This window comes from Macaca nemestrina, chromosome 2 (assembly GCF_043159975.1).
Source record: "Macaca nemestrina isolate mMacNem1 chromosome 2, mMacNem.hap1, whole genome shotgun sequence".
NCBI classification, from domain to species: domain Eukaryota; kingdom Metazoa; phylum Chordata; class Mammalia; order Primates; family Cercopithecidae; genus Macaca; species Macaca nemestrina.
In genome coordinates this window covers 33,009,159-33,029,239 of record NC_092126.1, presented here as the reverse complement: position 1 = coordinate 33,029,239, position 20,081 = coordinate 33,009,159, and the positions used below count along the sequence as shown (strand labels likewise).

Below are 20,081 nucleotides of genomic sequence, written 5' to 3'. Positions count from 1 at the left end.
AAAGTTTATTGCATCCTTCATCCATTTTTCTATTAATATGTTGGTTATTTGAATATTAATTTCTTAGAGGACTTTTACTGAAATTTAATTTTCAATTGTTTCTTTCTGAATAATTTCTTTATTATAAGACATTTATAAAACCTTACAGGAGCACAAAAATATAATATGAGACATCCATCTTTTCCTAACAACTTAACATTTGGTTGAATTTGCCTTGCAATGTTCTTTGTGCTGTTTTCTGAAATGTATGTTTTTTATGTTGTTAAATGTATCAATATTTTTCTGTTTAATTTTCTCTTTGGTGTAATGCTTTTAAATATTCATCTATATTTAAATATATTTATTTTGTTTTATATTTTTATTTTGTTAATGTTGTAAGAACATTTAAATACTAATTCATCTGGAATACTGTGGTGCATGCAAAGTGTTTAGACTGTGGCTTAAAATTTTCCATATATTTAAACAGTTCACTCAGCATTATTTATTAAAGAATTTAATCTTCCCCATTGACTTGAAACCACAAATTTAACTCCTATAAACTCTTTGGTCTTTCTTGAAAATGTTTTACAATGACTGAATAATCTATTATTTTATTTAACACATATTTGTGATATATTTTAATACCTAGCATTTCTGTGCTCCCCTGGTGGTTCTTCCTTTCAGTATTTTGTTTTCCTTCATGAATTACTTATTCTTCCAGACAAAAGATAAAATTACTTTGCCAAACTCAAAATTTAAAAAAACTCATTGATATTTTATTTGCTATTTTTTTGAATTTATAAATTAGTGTAGTGATAATTGGCATCTTTGCCACTTAGTTCCTCTCATCGAAGAATATAATTTATTTCTCTATTTAGTAGGTACTGACAAAAAGTTTTCTTAGGTGATTGTACCAATTTATACTTTCATATAGTATGTGAATGTTTCAATCTTTACACATCTTTGCCAACTCTTAGTACTGTTGCCTTTTTCATTTTAACTATTCTAGTGACTGTGACATTGCTTATGGCTTTATCTGCATTTATTTGATGATTAACAAAATTATATGCGTTTTCATGTCCTCATTTGCCATTTGGATGCCCTGATTTTGATCAAGTATTTATTAAAACCTTTCCTCCGCTTTTTTCTATTGTGTTGCTTGCCTTTTTCTTTTTATTTTTTATAAGTTATTTGTACTCAGGATTTGAGTCCTTTATCAGATGTATGTATTTCAACTGTCATCTCTTACAATGTGGCTTACCTTTTACTTTCTTAAAATTCATAATTGTTTTCACCTTATTAATACAGTATTTATTTGTCTTCCCTCTGTCAAACCCTGAGCCAACCACGTTCCCTGGGCTACCTGGGAATGTATAGGAAAAAAGAACATACAGGGCCAATGAGACATGGGAGAAAGAACTATGGGAGGTGGAGATGGCTCCTTTACATGGCAAAAAGAATGAGAGAGGCTACCATCAGGCAAAACAGCCCCATTACCTCCCAGAGGGCAAAACCCAGAATGGGATAGAGTAGTTGTTGCTTCAGAGAAGGGTTCCTGGCATAACCAATGATGAGGCTCCCAAACACAATCCCAACCAATCCCAGCCCCAGAGCCAGCCCCCCGACTGTAGCAGCCCCAACCCCAATAAACTTGGCTGCTGTGTCAATGTCTCTTGAAATTGCACTGGTTTGGAGCTGCAGCCAGGGACAAGTGAGATAAGGGGATGTGAGACTGCCAAGCTGCTGAGGCTCTCATCTATCAGTGTCTCTGTTCATTTCAGCACCACTGCAGATAGTAGACAGCTCAGCAACTGGGAGGTGCTCTTGACCAAGAGTGGGTGGAGACATACTTGGAGCAGGCATACATTTTTAGGGGTAAGGGGCTATGGGAATACAGTTGCTTTCAGTGCAGAGAAGGCCGAGAGCAAAATTCATAATTTTAATGTAGCTAATTTATTAGTTTTTTTCTTTACGACTAATGCATTTTGTATCTTGTTTAAGAGTTTTTTACCTACCCCAAGGTCATGAGGATATTTTTCATTTTATTATAAAATCTCATTGTTTACTTTTTATAATTGTAACTCTGATCTTGATTTTTGTTTATGAGGTGAGGTAGTGGAAAAAGGTAACTTTTCTATGTGCATTTACAAATGACCCAGTAAATAAATTTTTTAAAGGACAAAATTATAAGAATAAAAAGGAATGTTAAAGCTGCCTGAAGAGCTCTGCGGAGTCACTCTCTAGCAAAATGACCATAATGAGTGAAAATTACATTTAAAAAGAACAACTATATAGTAATTACATTAAACAAATATATTAATCTTCCAATTAAGAGGCAGAGATTGGTAACATGGACTTTTAAAAATCATTATTTAACTTTATCCTGTCTACAGGAGATTAATTTTAGATTCCAACATACAAATATATGGAAAGTAAAACAATAAGAGAGGATACATCATGCAAAAGCAACCATTAGAAAGTTGAAGTGTCAATCCTAACATAAGATCAACTTTAAAACAAAAACTGTTACTAAAGAGATACATTTGATAATGATGAGTCATTATTTATAGAGTATAATAGTTATAAACATATATGCACCTAATAACAGAACCCCCAAATTCATGAAGCAAAAACTGACAGATTCAATAAATAGATAATTCAACAATAATAGTTGGAGATTTCAATACTCCACTTTCTATAATGAATAGAATAACCACACAGAAGGTGAATGAGAAAATAGAAGACTTGAACAACAATGTAAACCAACTATACCTGACATGCAGTTGTACAATAATCCACGAAATAACTGCAGAGTACACATTCTTCTCAAGTCCATAAGGAACTTTCTCCAGAATAGACCATGTTGTTAGGCCATAAAGCAAGCCTCAATAAATTAAAGAGGGTTAAAATCATACAAAGTGCATTCTCTAGCCAAAAAAGAATCAAATTAAAAATCAAAAACATAAAGAAAAAAAATTTTATTCACAAATATATGAAAATTAAACATCAGACGTCTAAATATTCAATGGGTGAAATACAAAATTTAAAATACTTAGAGATGTATTAAAATAAAAACACATTTCAAAACTATGGAATGAAGCTAACATCATGCTTAGAAGGAAATTTATAGCGGTAAAAACCTATCTTTAGAAAGAAGAAATATCTCAAATTTATAACCTAAGCTTATACAAATCACTGGAAAAAAGAATAAACTAAACTCAAACTGATAAAATGAAGGAAATAGTAAAGATTATAATGAAAATTAATGAAGTAGAATACAGAAAAAATATAGAAAACTAATGAAGTTGAACATTGTTCTTTAAAGAGATTAACAAAGTTTAAGCTAGACCGACCAAAAAAAAAGAGGCATGACAGATTCCTAAAATAAGATATAAAAGACAGAGGATAATACTGAACTTGCAGAAATAAAAAGGGTTATAAGGGATATGATAAGCAGTAACTATATGCTAACAAATTTGATAACTTAGATGAAATGGGCAAATTCCTAGAAGACACAAACTGCAAACTGACTCAAGAGGAAGTAAAAATCCTGAATAGATTTAACAATAGATTGAATTAGACATTTAAAACTTCCCACAAATAAAAACAGGCCCATATGGCTTCATTTAAATTATACCAAATGCCTAAAGCTAAATTAACACCAATTTTCCACAAATTCTTCCAAAGGAGGGAACACTTTCTGACTCATTCTATGAGCCCAGTATTACCCTAATACCAAAACCAGGCAAACATATTACAAGAAAATAAAAATTTACATCAATAACCCCTAATAGTGCAATGGCAAAAATCCTCAGCAAAGTACTATCATACCAATTCAGCAACATATGAAAAAGATTATACACCATTACTGAGCAAGATCTATACCAGCAATTTAAGGTTGGTTTAACATCCAAGAATCAATGTAATACAGCATATCAATAGAATAAAGGACAAAAACGACATGAGCATCTCAATAAATACAGAAAAAAAATTTGACAAAATTTGACAGTACCTCATGAAGAAAATATGCAACAAATAATAAGTAGAAGATGGGATTTCCTTAACTTGATAAAGGGCATCTTCAAAAGTCTCATAACTAACATACTTCATGGTGAAAGACTGAGAACTTTTCTCCTAAGTTCAGGAATGAGACATGAATGCCCGCTCTCTCTTCAACTTCTATTCAACTTTGTACTGGAGGTTCAAGTCAGGGCAATTAAGAAAGTTTTTTTTTTTTTAAGTATTCATTTGGAAAAGAAGAAGGAAAACCATATATATTTGCAGATGATATTATGTATAGAAAATCCTAAGGAATCCACTAAAAGATAATCAGATAATAAATTAGTTCAGCAACATTGCAGGATAAAAGATAGATTCATTGTTTCAACAGATTAACATAAAAAATCAGGCCAGGAGTGGTGGCTCATGCCTGTAATCCCAGCACTTTGGGAGGCCAAGGTAGGAGGATCACTTGAGCTCAGGGGTTCGAGACCAGCCTGGGCAATATGGCGAGACCCCATATCTACCAAAAATACACACACACAAATTAGCTAGGCATGGTGGTATGCATCTGTAGTACCAGCTACTTAGGAGGCTGAGCGGGGAAGACGGTTTGAGCCTGGGAGGCAGAGGTGGCAATGAGCCGAGATCACACCATTGTACTCCAGTCTGGGTGACAGAGCCAGACACTGTCTCAAAAAAACAAAAAAGATAAATTGTATGTCTGAGTATTACCAATACATAATAGGAAGAGGTCACATGTTCATCAACTGGATGATCTAATTTTATTAAAATGGAAATACTCCCCAAATTAATCTATAGTTTCAGCACAATCCTCATCAAAACTCTAGCTGGCCCCTCTGTAATAATTGATGAGCTGATCCTAAAATATGTATGACAATTCAAGAGACCTAGAATAGCAAAAAACAATTTTGAAAAAGAACAAAGTTGGAGGGCTTATACATTCTGATTTCTAACCTTGTAGTAATCAAGACTGTATGGTACCGGCATCAGCACAGACATATATTAATGGAATAGAATTGAGAGTCCATAAATAAACCCTCTCATTTATGGTAAATTTATTTTTAACAAAAGTGCCAGGACAATTCAGTGGCTAAAGGATAGTCTTTTCAGAAAATAGTGCTAAAACAACTGGATGTCCACATGCAAAATAGTAAAATTGGACCCCTACCTCATACTACTAAATACATGCAAAAATATACTCAAATTGATCAAAGCCATAGACATAAGAGCAAAAGTTATAAAATTCTTAGAAGTTAATATAGGTCTATATTTTTATTAACTTAGAATAGGCTGATTTCTTAGGCATAACACTAAAAGTACAAGCAGCAAAAGAAAAAACTAGACAAATTGGACTTTATAAAAATTTCAGACTTTTGTGCCACAAAAGACATCATCAGAAGAGTGAAAAGACACCCACAGAAGAGGGGGAAATATTTGCAAATCGTATTTATGATAAGGAACTTGTATCTAAAATACACAACACCTCTTACTCTTACAAGTCAACCATGAAAAGAAAGCCCAATTAAAAATGGGCAAAGGATTTGAATAAATATTTCTCCAAAGAAGATATACAAATGGTCAGTAAGTACATGAAAAAATGATCAATGTCATTAGCCATCAACTAAATGCACATTAAAACCACAATGAGATACTACTTTACACTCACTAGGATGCCAAAACGTTAATGACAAGCTATTGAACCCTTGTAAACTACTGGTGGGATTGCCTGGGACAGAGCTGCTTTGGAAAATAGTCTGGCAGTTCCTCAAAAGGCTAAACCTCGATGGAGAGTATTAATTTCTAGGTCTTCCATAACCAAGCACCACACATTGAGTGGTATAAACAACACTCAAATTCTGGAGGCTAGAAGTCGGAGATCAAGGTGTCAGCAGGGTTGGTTTCTTCTGAGACCTCTCTCTTGGGCTTGCAGATGGCTGTCTTCTCCCTATGTCTACACATAACCTTCTCTCTGTATCTATCTGTGTTCTAATCTTCTTTCTTATAAGGGCACCAGTTACATTGGATTAGAACCTATCCTAATTGCTTCATTTATTTTAATTACCTCTTTAAAGATCCAATCTCCAAATACAGTCACATTCTAAGGTGCAAGGCAGTAGGACTCCAATATATAAATTTGGAGAGGACACAACTTAGTACATGACAGAGTTTCTGTATGACCCAGCAATTTCATTCCTAAGCGTCTCAATTTGTTTGATCTGCTATTTAAAAAAATACCATAAACTTGGTGGCTTATAAACAACAGAAATTTATTTTCCACAGTTTGGAAGGCTGGGAAGTCCAAGGTCAAAGTGCCAGCAGATTTTATGTCTGGTGAGGAACCACTTTCTAGTTCATAGGTGAAGCCTTCTTACTACATTCTCAAATGGTGGAGGAGGCAAGGCAGCTGTCTGGTGCCTCTTTTATTAGGGCACTAATCCCATTCATGAGGGTTCTACCCTCATGACAATTACCTCCCAAAGGCCACACCTCCTCATACCATCACATTGGTGATTAGGTTTCAACATATGAATTTGGGAGGGACACAAACATTCAGACCATAGCACTAGGTATCTACCCAAGAAAAATAAACATGTGTTCCATACAAAAACCTTTTCATGAATGTTCATAGCAACATTATTCATAATATCCAAGAAATGGAAATAATCCATATATCCATCAACCGGGAAACTGATAAACAAAATATAATACTCATTCAATGGAATATTCTTCAGCAGTAAAAAGTAATAAAATACTGATACATATTTTAATCAGATGAATCTTGAAAACATTAAGCGAAGAAACCATTCACAAAGCACCATATATACTATCGAGTCAAAGAGTAGATTTATGGTTACCCAAGGTAGGAGGGTGGGGAAGTTGGGATGAAATGGTGAGTGGGTGCTAATGGGTACAGATATTTTTGGTTGGGTGATTGTGATTTAAATATTCAAAAATCGAGTGTGGCGATGGTTGCACAATTCTGTGAAGGTACTGAAAACTGTTGAGTTGTATACTTTAAACAGCTGAATTATATGGCATGTTAGTTATGTCTCAGTAAAGCCATTACTAATAAGATAACACCACTTCCTGGAAATAGAAATGCTATTTTAATAGCTAACACATAAATAAAGCCATTAGATGTTAATATAGTCCCCAAAAATCTGCTGAAGCATGTATTCCATTAAAACACATGAAGAAACTAACAAATAGAAAGCCATGGAATCCAGAAAACAGATCATCAACATAAGACAGAGCCAAAGTATTCCCAGTACGATGGTGAAGGGAGAGAGCTATACAGCAAGAGCAGCTCCAAGTAGAGCAGAAAGTCTTCAGGAGAGATGGAGGAGAGACAAACCTGATAAAATAACTCATGTACCTAATAAAGTGAGAGGAGAGTTACACTTAATACAAAATTTGGCAATGAAATGGCGATGCATGTATAAATGACAGTCAAACAAAACAAAAAATAGAAGTGACTATTACTCCCAAGAAAACAATAAATTGCACACAATATATAAAACATGGCTCCGTTAGGAACAATATTTGCATAGTCATAGTAATATAGACACTAAACATTGATCTTATTTAAATAGACAAAATTATTTGGAGGATGATAAGGGAAATGCAGATGTGGTTAAGACAGCCTGTAAAGAAATTCTATAGAGAATATCTAAAACTAGAAAACAAGAAAGAGATGCATGAGAATATTATACAAAAATGAAAGAGTTGAGCATGGTTGTCTTTAGAGCGCATGAACTGGAGAGGCAAGAGGCAAGACAATTTTATCTTCTGTAGTAACCTTAGTAGAATCAATTGACTTTTTAATCTACATACATGGAAAGCCTTATTAAAAATTAAAGTTAAATTTTAAACAGAGAAAAGAAATACTATGTGGCAGATTTCCATTTCTATCAATATTATGTGCTAGATACACTGAAGGGAAAAATCTGTCACTAAAAAGCATCTAGTAATATTGGGTGAAACTCACTAACAGTCTTTTAATTCTATACCTGAGTTTAAAGGAAGTGAGGGGAATCCACAAAACAAAACCAAAAAGAAACTAAAAACCAGAAGAAACCAGCATAATTTATTAGTGTTTTGTAGTTTTCACTGTAGAGGTCTTTCACCTTTTTGGGGGGTGGCGGGGGAACGAGTCTCGCTCTGTTGCTCAGGCTTGAGTTCAGTGGCACGATCTTGGCTCACCGCAACCTCCGCCTCCCGGGGTCAAGCAATTCTCCTGCCTCAGCCTCCTGAGTAGTGCCGCCACCATGCCCAGCTAATTTTGTAGTTTTAGTAGAGATAGGATTGTATGATGTTGGCCAGGCTGGTCTCGAACTCCTGACCTCAGTGATGCACCACACTTGGCCTCTCAAAGTGCTGGGATTACAGACATGAGCCTGTAAAATTGATTTATTTTAATCAATAAATTGATTAAATTTATTCTTGGGTACTTTGGGTTCTTTGTAGGTATGTAAATGGGATTGCTTTCTTGACTTCTTTTTCAGCTAGTTCATTATTGGTGTATAGAAATGCTAGTGATTTTGTATCCTGCAACTTTACTGAATTCACTTATCAGTCCTAAGGGCTTTTTGTGGCATCTTTAAGTTTTCTCTGTATAAGATTATGTCATCTGCAAAGAAGGATAATTTGACTTTCTCTGTTCTTTACTCTTATTCAAGGATACTAATCAGGTATAAATAAAATCCTTTTTATTTTTCTATTATTTTCTCTCTAATCCTTTTAAATCCTCTTTTGCCTTTCCATTTTATTTTGCTCAGTTTTCTGAAACCTATCAATATTTCTAACTGTATTTTTGGTACTACCGTTTCTCCTTTTATTGCCATTTCTAACATGGCTGTCTTTTATATAATGGCTTCAGTCTCTCCTCTAATTTTTTTCTCCTGGCTCTTCCAACTCATTTTTAAAATCTCTTTCTAGCATTTTTTTTGTTATTATCTTATTTGTACACTTGTCTCTATTCTTTGAGCTCTTGATGCAAAGAGATTTATTTTAATGTATCTTATTTTAATTCAAGGAAAGTGTTCAATTTTTTTATGCTTTGTAAAATAATTATTTTGATATTCTTGTTTTAGTGAGTTTCTTCATTTTTATCTTTTAATATTTTTCTCATAGTTTCCCGCTGGTTTTTTAAGTTATTGTTTATCTTTTAATGGGAGCTAGTTTTTCTTGGTCAGCTGCTTGCTGAAGAACAGTGTATGGTAACAGACATCAGTCTAGGTGAGCCAGCCGATCTAGTAAATAGGGTCTAGATCTATTGCCTCAAAATATTCTCCCACCAACTTTCTACTCTGAAGCTCTATCTTTTGGATTTAGACATGGGTCTCCATGAGGCCAGTATCCCAGATTCTTCATGTAGTGATTTTGTGCTTACTCCTCTTCAAATGACCTTGCCCCGTAGCATCTCCTCTACCCTACCACAGCTTGACTCTCATGAGATGGCATGTCTGCTACTCTTTACCTCTGAACTTTCTTACTGCTTTTTAATATTAAATGGGGCTTGGGGATATTCCAGTAAACCATCCGTTCCAAGATCAGAGGTTGACAGTTTGTACCCTCATGGAGAATTCTGTGTACTGGTTGGGTCTGAAGAAGCAACTTCATTTATTCAAAAAAATATTTATTGAGTGGACACCACATTGCAGGTACTGTTCTAAGTCCTTGCTGAATTTACCTTGTTGGGAGCAGGGAGAGGGGGAGAGACAATGAAAAGTAATGTCATAAGTTATAAAAATTGATAAATATATTGGGGAGAAGTGCAGAAAGGAGGAATCAGGAGTGGTAGAAGATAAACAATTGCAATGTAGAAGATAATGGTCTAAATTTCACTGCATTTGGCAGCTATTCTTCATTGATTGTGGGTTGAGATTTTCTTCTCATATGGTCTCTGCTCTTTTTGTTGTTTCAGAAGGGAGAATGAAGTTGGCTTATCTTGATTCTGCAATACTTAACTGGAAGGCCTCTACCACCTCCTTTTGGATAAATGTATTTATTTCATAAGTTATGGTGATTTGTAGTGTAACAGTCCTTTCTGTTTTCCTTCTTTGCCATCATTCTCTATGTAGGAAAGATGAAGAAATCTGAGAAATTCTTGAAATTCAACCATTCTTTTTTTTTTATTATTGTACTTTAAGTTCTAGGGTATTTGTGCACAACGTGTAGGTTTGTTATATATGTACATATGCACCGTGTTGGTGTGCTGCACCCATTCTTTCCCTAACCTGAATCCGATCACATTATGACTTATATAACTCTTGCGAGTCCTCTTGAACTTTAATTCATTTATGACAATTGGTTTGAGTTTTGTGGTTTTCCTTTTAAAGGTACATTCTCACATAATTTGGAGCAGGGGCGGTGGGGGTGACACCCATGAGAAAATAACCTCCTCTTCTCTTTTCCTCATACCTAAATATATAGTTACATTTGTAGGAATGCTTATATATTTTTAAGATGTGCTCATAATATTTCAAGATTAAAGCTACCCTCTTATAGGTGTAACTGAAGAGCGGAAGTCTTTCTAACAGAAAATCGGGATTGAGGGGGGATTACCAAGGTAGAATCCAGGAGAGAGACTAATTTTGATTGTTCAAAGTGTTAAAGAAGAGATTTCTTAGTGGCAGATTTTGGACGTCATCCACCAGGTGCGGGGACCTGAGAGTGAGAAAGTCCCCAGCCCTCAGACCCTTATTTTCTGGTGGCTTAGCTGGGTAGAAGTGGCCAAGGAACTGTCACAATGGTGGTTCAAGACTCCTAGAGACACCTGGGCTGAAAAACTGAAACTAACCCACAGAGAGAAAAAGAATTAAACATAGAAATATAGAGTTTCGTCAGTATTTGTGTTTCTCGTTCCAGAAGCACAACTGTATACATTTCGTAAGAAGGATGCATGAGCCAACAAATTTTTATTGACCTAACTATTTTGAGTTTCACTTCTGTCACTTCCAAAAGAATCTTGACTAAAGCACAGGGGAGGAAGGGCCTTTCTACACTTGAGCTAGGGATTTAAAGGAGGAGCCTGGAATGCTTATGTATCAGTTAGGGTACTGTTGGGTTGCTGTTTCCAGAAAACCTGATAAACAATGGCCCAAACAAGTAATTTGTTTTACATGACAAGAAGTCTGGGACAGGCAGACCAAGGCAGATAGACTGAAAGTCTATGCCCTCAAGACTCTAGACTCTTTCCATCTTTCTGCCATCCTAAGTGAAGCTTCCTGGATCTCCAAGCTCATGTCTATATTGTAGGTTAAAAAACAGACAAGAAAGTGGAAATACAGCTCCAGCAGTCTCCCACCTGCTTTTCATTAGTTGTAACTCATTCACAAGGCCCCCTTAGGTACAAGAGAGTCTGGAAAATTCAGCTTTCAGCTTTCTAAAGTTCATAGTGGAGTAGGGTTGGAATGGTTAAAACCCAAGGAGACAAGCTGGTGCCAGTGAGTAAAGGAGGCAGTAAGAAAGGAAGACAAAGCCCAAGAAACAGAGTTTGTTCTTTTGTCAGCCATCCTATAAACTGAAAAATCCTCCTCCCACAACCAATTTTGAAGATTCCTGGGACAGAATGTGGATCAGGGGGAGCTCTTGCTGTTAAGGCAAGTGATAGTTACAAATATAATTCATGAAATGTTATTACTTTAAAGATATATATATGTGTATATATGTATATATATAGAGAGAGAGAGTACTATATGTATATAGAGAGTGCTACAGTATATATTTTATATAATATACACATATGTTAAACCATGTCTAAATACTAATGACAAACTGTACAAAATATCAGTAGCACATATGACAGATAATTTTCTTTATTTGCAAATAAATCCCGAAATCAGTAAGAAAAAGATAACCAACTCAGTAGAAAATTTGACTTAAAAGATATAAATAGAAAGTTTATAGAAAAAGAACCCAAAATAACACTCCCCAAAGCTTAAAAGATGACGACAGTACTCATAATAAAAGAACTATAATAAAAACGGGCTTGCCAAGGCTTCTTCCTCCTCAGTGCACTTTCTTCTCTTGGCACTTCCAGGAAGGACATCACAATATCTTGATTTTCCTCCTAGTTCTCTGTTCCCTTTGTTTGGTCTCTTTCCCTGGTTTCTCCTCTTTTCCCTGGCTTCTGCTCTAAATGCTGGAGTGCTCCAGGAATCAGTCCTCTGTCCTCTTCTCTTTTCTCTCTGCACTCATTCACTTGGGAATCTTATCCAATCTCAGAACTTTAAATAGTATCTATAGTTTAACAACTTTAAAACACATATTTCTAGCCCCAGCCTTTTTCTAAATTCCAGACTCACATATCCAGCTGCTTACTCAACATCCCCAGCTGCGTGTCCAATTGCTGTCTGAAGCTCAACTTTTCCAAAGCTGAACTCTTGGTCTTTAATAACTCATCAAACCTGCTCTACTCACGACTGTCCCGCATTTCAGTTGACTACATCTTCATCCTTTAAGCTGACTATGCTAAAAACCTTTCTGGCATCTTTGACTCTTGTTTTCCTTTCATATCCCACATTCAATCTGTCAATATTGGCTGTAAGTTCAAAATATATCTAAAATATCACCATTTCTTCCCCATTATATCCAAGCTATCATTATCCTTTGAATCTTAATTCATCTCCCCACTGCTACCTTTGCAGGCCTATATTCTATTGACAACACTACAGCAGAGTAATACTTTTAAATCATAAATCAAATCATCTCACTCCTCTATCAAAACCCTGCAATAGACTTTACTCAAAATAAAATCTGGAGAACTTTTTAAAAGGTAGTTTTAAAACATATCTGCAAACTTTGGGATACACCTCACACTTCAGGGTGGAGCTGAATCTCCCTCACCTTGGTTAGGGAAAAGCATCAGTGACCAGTGACTCATTTCTAATGACTAGAATGGGATGGAGGTGATGGGGCATGACTTCAAAAGCTGGCTCTGTCTCTCTCTAGAGGCTCATGGAACTCAATTACCATATTGTAAGGAAACCCAGACCACATGGAGGGTTTACATATAGGTGGTCTGGCAGCAGCCCCAGCTGAAGTCCCAACCAACATCAACCACCAGACATGTGAGGAAGCCTTAGGGATGATACTAGCCCCAGCCTTCAAGCCATACTCACGGATGCCGAGTAAAGTAGAGATGTACTTTCCCACTGAGCCCTGCCCAAATCACAGATTAGTGAACAAAGTAAGTGTTTTCATTCAGTTAAGCCATAAAGTTTGGAATAATTTGTTACATAGCAAAGATAACTTAAACATAATCCTTTATAAGGCCATATGCAATGTGATTCTCCTCCTCAATTCCTCTTTAACTTCATTTCTTTGACTTACTTTTTCATACCACTTCATGCATACTGGCATCATCATTGCTGTTCCTCAAACAAACCAGGTACATTTCCACCTTGCAGCCTTTCTTTTTTTTTTTTATTTTTTTTTTTTGAGATGGAGTCTCACTCTTGCTGCCCAGGCTGGAGTGCAGTGGCTCACTGCAACGTCTGCCTCCCAGGTTCAAGCAATTCTCCTGCCTCAGCCTCCTGAGTAGCTGGGATTACAGGCATCCGCCACCATGCCCGGCTAATTTTTGTACTTTTAGTAAAGGCATGGTTTCACCATGTTGGCCAGGCTGGTCTCAAACTCCTGACCTTGTGATCTGCCCATCTCAGCCTCCCAAAGTGCTGGGATTACAGGCATGAGCCACCGTGCCCGGCCACAGCCTTTCTTTGTGTTAGCTGTTGTCTCTGCCTGGAATGACCTTGTCTCTGATATCTACATAGAATTTCAAGGACAAGCTTTTCCTTTGCCTCCTTCAAATCTTTGCTCAAGTGTCAGCCCCTCATTGACAAACCCTGGCCATCTTTTTAATACTTGCCCAAACCTTCCCACTGGCACTCCAGGTACCCTTACCTTGTTATACTTTCATTTTTATTTCATAGCACTTTCACCTTATAACACACTGGATAATTTACTTATTTACTGTGGTACTATCTCTAAGATCCCCAGCCATGCTTTTAATATGTAAACTCCATGAGGGCAGGGTTTTTTATTTATTGCTATTATTCTTCACTGCCATTTCCTGAGCTACTAGAAGAGTTCTTAGCACACGGTAGGTGCTTAGTAAATACGTGTTGACAAAATAGCTATATATCAGCTCTTACATCTACACTTGTAAGTTTCTCTCTAAGCCCCTGTACAGTTCTGAGTCAAAACAAAATTATGTCCAAAGGACCACGGGATTAAAATGAGACCAACATTCTGAGATCACTTTTCAGTTTTCCCTGAGGAAAGTGATTATGAAGACAAGACCAGGAACCAGTCTGGAATTTTCTTTTCCTGACAGAAGGAATTCTGACACAGGTTCTACATTCTGATTAATGAAAAAAATATGCTTTTAAAATGTGTCCACTCATAGATGCATAATGAAGAGTCCCCTGCCCCTTCCAAAAAAAGCAGATTCACTCAGGCTGACACATATCTTAAAAGAATATGTTTTATTTTCCTGAATCAGGAGTCATATGAGGATGACATCAGCTCACTTGTCCTGGATTTGTGTTTCTGAGGAATTTCTGGATTACTATGATGCATGAAACATAAATCAACAGCATAAAATATAAGTATACACGTTAATGAATACATACAGAGTGAACCCCTGTGAAAATACAACTTCGAGAGAAGAACAGAACATTTTTAGCATTCGTGTTTTCCTTCCTGGTCCTAGCCACCTCCCTCCACAAGAGGATTACAGACTGGAGTCCCCAGAAAACAATCTCTGAAACAGAGATTAGTACATAAGACATTTATATGGGAGTGTCTTTAAAATCAACACTGGTGGAATGAAGAAGAGAGCAAAATTAGGCAACGAGAGAAGTTGGGCTGTGGTGCAGTCCAGTGGAAGGCCTGTGAACCCCGTAAGAAGCTCTGGGATGGCCTGCAGAGTTATCCCAAGTTGTTGGGCTGGGATTTTATAACTCAGTGTTGACCAGTCACTGGATGCATCTGCCCATGAAAGGTGAATTTCTCTTCCTCTGAGGAAATCCCCAGTGAGGGCTGACCTCTGAGAGTCACCTTCCAGCAGCACTCACAGCAGCTGAAGAACAAATTTCTTCATTCCTGAAGGGGGATGTAGGCAACACATCACAGCATCTACCGTGTTGCTGTCCTGACTTCAATGGTCACCATATATTTTTTTCTAGTTTTACCACATAAAGGATAACAATATAATTTTAATTTTGCCTTATTTTGGAGCTTAGATAAATGAAATCCTAATGTATGCATACTTCTGTGTCTTTCTCAAATATATGCTTTTAAGATTTAGTCAATGTGGCTTAATCTTAATTCTATTTCATTCATTCATTTTCATTGTCGTACACCTTATTTTAATGTACTACAGCATATTCACACATTTGACTCTCTTTTTTTTCTGTTTTTTGAGACAAGGTCTCACTCTGTCACCAAGGCTGGAATGCAGTGCACAGTCTTGGCTCACTGCAACCTCCACCTCCCAGGTTCAAGTGATTCTCCTGCCTCAGTCTCTCAAGTAGCTGGGATTACATGCACCAGCCTATATGCCCAGCTAATTTTTGTATTTTTAGTAGAGATGGGGTTTCACCATAGTGGCCAGGCTGGTCCAAACTCCTGACCACAAGTGATCCGCCCACCTTGGCCTCCCAAAGTGCTGGGATTACAGGCATGAACCACCACACCTGGCCTACACATTTCACTCTTAATGAACATACGAGTTGTTTACAACTTGGGGGTTTAAAAAAAATACTGCTGTGAACATCATTCATGAATGTGGTTGTATCTTGGTCATCAAGCAAATGAGTTTTCAGGGAATATACTTACAAGTAAAATGGCTGGTTCATAGCATTTAAATTTTTAATTTTACTAGAAAATGCCAAAACATTTTCTAATATTTGCTTCCAAAAGCCATGTTTGAGAGTCCCCATTTCTCTATATCTGTATCTCTGGGGAAAGGCCTGGAAGTGCTTCAGTAACAACCCCCTAATTTTGGTGGATTACAAAAACAAAGGTTTCTTTCTCAATCATGTTTTATGTCCATCATAGTCAGCTGTTGAATGATCATCACAGGCTCCAGGCTGATGGAGAAGACTCTTTCTGTAACATTGCTGTTCTCTTAGGATGTTTTACTTTTCTAGATATATATTCATATTGTGTATGAATAGAAACTATATTACGTCTTCCTTTCCAATTATTCTGCTTCTAAATGCTTTCTCTATTCTAATTGCATTGGTGTTTTAAGTATTTTGAGGCTATATTGTTACATGAATACAAATATACAATTTTTTTTTATCATTAGGAATTGACCCTAGGCCAGCCAACTGACCAACAGACTGGTGGCTGACTAGACACATGAGCAAACTCAGCCACAACTTTTTCAAGTAATAATTACCCCAAAACTTAGTGTTTTAAAACAACAGCCATCTATTTAGTTCATTATTCTGTGGGCCATAAATTTGGGTTGGGTTCAGCTGGGTGGTTCTCCTGTCCTTGGCTGGGCTTGCATCTTTTAGCTTCCTAAGAGATTAGCTAAAGAAGGAATGGTTTTGTTTGCAGAATTTAGAGAAAGCATAAAGGAGCAAGTAATGTTTCTCTCCTCTCCAGTCTCCTCAGACAGAAAAGGCCAAAGCCCCCCCCAAAAATAGAGTATCTTCTATGAAGTCACCAGAAAGCCGGGGAGGGAACCAGATGCTGAATTCACATGTCCCAGTCTTGGTATTTCCCTTAACACCATAATCTGGGGATTATGGACCCTTCAGCTGTATTAGAAATATACCTTTGAGATTATTCAAAAGTTAAAGGAAGAATCTACCATAAGATCACAAGAGGAAAGAAATTAAAGGAAGAACCATAAATAGTACACAGTCAGCATGATCTCCACTCAGGAGAGCTCAGGGAAAATCCCCATATGTATTTATACATTCTGATACATGGCTTGGAACCAAGTTCTGAGCCTAGCAATCACAAACCCTCCACTTTTCTAGAATCAGTGAAATCCACTACATGTTTAAAAGTGCAAAGCAGTCAATTCATATGATTAAAACCCTTAAACTTTGCAAAGCGAACCAAGCAGATGCCAAATCAGTTCAAAACACATTTTAATTCTAATTTTAGGCTACCAGTTGAATCATTGTGTAAGATTTGATGCCACTTGACCTTTCTGGGTCTCAATTCTTTCATCAGATAAATTAATATCCCCAAAGCAGCGCAAGGTTATAATTAATGAAATAACAGATCCAAGGAGGAATTTAAAAACACGTGAACCTTTTTACAATTGACTGATGGAGGCAGATGCCCTGGTGTCTGAAACAAATGCAGAACAAAAATAAATGCAGAATTACAAAGCAAAGAGTTGTTCTAGAGCAAGAGATATAGAAGGAAACCAACTGTTAGGATGGCTGTGGGACATTTCTAACAGTCTGAAAACTGGCAGGGAGTTTAAATATCAGAACTAAAGGGAGATGTGTCAGGCCCTGTCCTGGGCTGGGGATTCCAAGGTGAAGAGGCTCATGGCCTAATAAGGAGACTAATTGGCAAATGGTGTGAAATGGAGGGAAAAGGGCAAAAAGATAAGGGTATACAAGGCAGCCTATAGGAGCTACTGATTAATTCTTTCTTGAAAGGGGGCAATGGGAGATGTTTTCCTGAGAGGCAATGAGAGCTGAGCTGGGTTTTGACACAGATAATGGATATGGTACGTAATAGATGCCTATTAAATATTTTTAAATAAATAAAGGCATTTCCCACAGAAGTATCACAGAAGGACAACAGCATAGGTGGATGGAATATGGCAGTTCCAGGAAATGGTATTGCTCAAATGAAAAGTTGGAGGGTCAGAACAACCACCACCATAGGTAAGGCTAGAGATGAATGCAAAGGCTAGATCTCTGAGAACTTGGATGGCACAAAAATGATTTTCACTGTGTCCTGTTGGATTTTGGAAGCTAGGGAAATTTGAAAACAATGCAAAAGGACATTCCAGGTAAAGGGACTATGATGAGTGTGCTTTGTGCTCTGCAGTTCCTGCTTCAAGGAAGAACTTGTTGCCCCACCTGCTAGGAGTGCTGTGAGCAGAAAGCCTTCAGCTGGTCCCGTTTAGAGCCTGCCGCAGTTTCAGAGCTGCCTTGTCCACAGGTATGCCCTTCTGGGTGATGGAAGCAGGGGATACAAACCTAGTCAAGTCAGTCCACACTGGGGCAACTCACACAAGCCCCCTTAGGTCCAGAGATCCCTGTGGGGTTGACTGAAGCTGCCATCACAACTGATCTGCACTGCAGTTCAACTTCTCTTTCAGTCCATTCCTACTTCCACCCAGGCCAGAACCACAGGGGTGGGGTAGGGTGGGATGGGGTGGGGTGGGGGCAGCAGTGGAAGAGCAGGGAATCTGAGGCAGAGATCAAGCCCATCCTCCTACCCCTGTGGCTCTGACTTTCAGAATTCTTTGGTGGCAGCTAATGGTTTGGAACAAATGCAGTATAGCTCAAGGAGCCCTAGTCTCAGGATAAAAAGGAGTTCAAGGCCAGTTTCTGTAACGGCCTTGAACTCCTTTGACTTTGAGTCAAGTCACATCACTTCTGTAAGATAATTTCTTTATCCCCAAAAGGGGAAGAACAATGCCAACATTCCAGATTTAGTGGTGGGGCTGGGCAAATACATGACATAACATGGGAAAGTGCTATATAAACTGTGTATACCAGAGTGGGTATGAATATTAAAACAATAGACAATTGTTTCTGCCCTTGGCTATATTGTTGCTACCATGGAATTTATGGTGTAAGGTTTATGCTGAGAGTCAGAGGAGCTCCGTGAAGGGTTATACGGCCACCTAGTAAACACAGGGAGAGCTGCAGTTGGATCTTGTGCATGTGTAAACTTGCACATGTGTAAACTTTAAAATCCTAAGCCCCTATCAGCTGAATTGACTCCCTCTTGGCAAAGGGAACCCCAAAAATACCTTAAAACTGAATTCCCAGCCACGACGGGATGGAAAGTCAGACATGCCTCGTTATACCCCCTCCCTTTTAGAGTTTAGACACAACTGACCAGCATTAATGTTAAAATAAGGATCATAAGACTGACAGAGGAGACTTTTCATGGCAATAAGATACCAAATTATAAACAGGACTTAAGACCATGCCAGGCAAGGGTTAAGTCACATACTCCTGCACTTAAAGAATCAACTATGTTCTAACTGCTAACTACCACAAGGTTTCTCTTTTTCTCTAGCAACTAAACAAACACTGGCCTCCAGATAAACAGCATTAAAACAATTACAACTCATCCAGCTCACAGGTGCTGATTCACTGAACCCCCGTTCCACCAACCAGAAACAGCTTTGACTGGACAAGAGGTTGATTTCAGTAACTTTCTGCTGATGAGAAGACCACCAGCCATGGACTGGTTCTTGCTGGTTTACAGAGACTGCACACCTGTGTGCCTTCATGTCCTGAAAAGATCTTTTGACATATAGGGGATAGATGTAATACATTTCATCTATTCATTTCAAAGTGAACATTGGTCATAAGTTATGTGTATGTTTATCTAATATGCCTGTGTCAGGGCCACTTTCTTGAATACTCAGCTCCTCCTGCAACTTGTTGAACGTGTATGTTTAGCCAACCTGTTCAGCATAAAACTCCTACCCCAAGCCCTCCTCCTTCCAAACGCCTATCTCTGGTCTTGGCTAGAGGCAAGTGGGACAACCACCTTGCAGGCTGTCACCTTTTATAAGAATTAAATCCTCCTCTCTCCTAAATTTATAAATTATGTTTTTTCTTCAGTTAACAAATGGGGACAATCAACACACTTGAATGTTTCCTTCCAATGATTCTCTTATTATTGAACCTTAGCCTTGGTGTTCCCAACTCCTGGACATAGGAAGGGAAGAGTGGGAATAAGAAATAGAAAATAAATCACAGTTCAAATCAAATACCGTCTTCAGGAGAGATCACTTTGGCCGCTTTATGCTCAGGCAGCTGAAGCTTTTCCTAAAACAGAGAAATGCATATACCCATTCATATGATGAGTGGCTCTGTGGGAGGATGGAGCATTTGCCA

General features: G+C 37.5%; 1 pseudogene; it reads right to left on the bottom strand.

Annotated features, from left to right (window-relative positions):
• Nucleotides 1-1,422: 1,422 nt before the first annotated feature.
• Nucleotides 1,423-1,846, bottom strand: LOC112428126 (ATP synthase F(0) complex subunit C2, mitochondrial pseudogene; annotated as a pseudogene).
• Nucleotides 1,847-20,081: the final 18,235 nt, after the last annotated feature.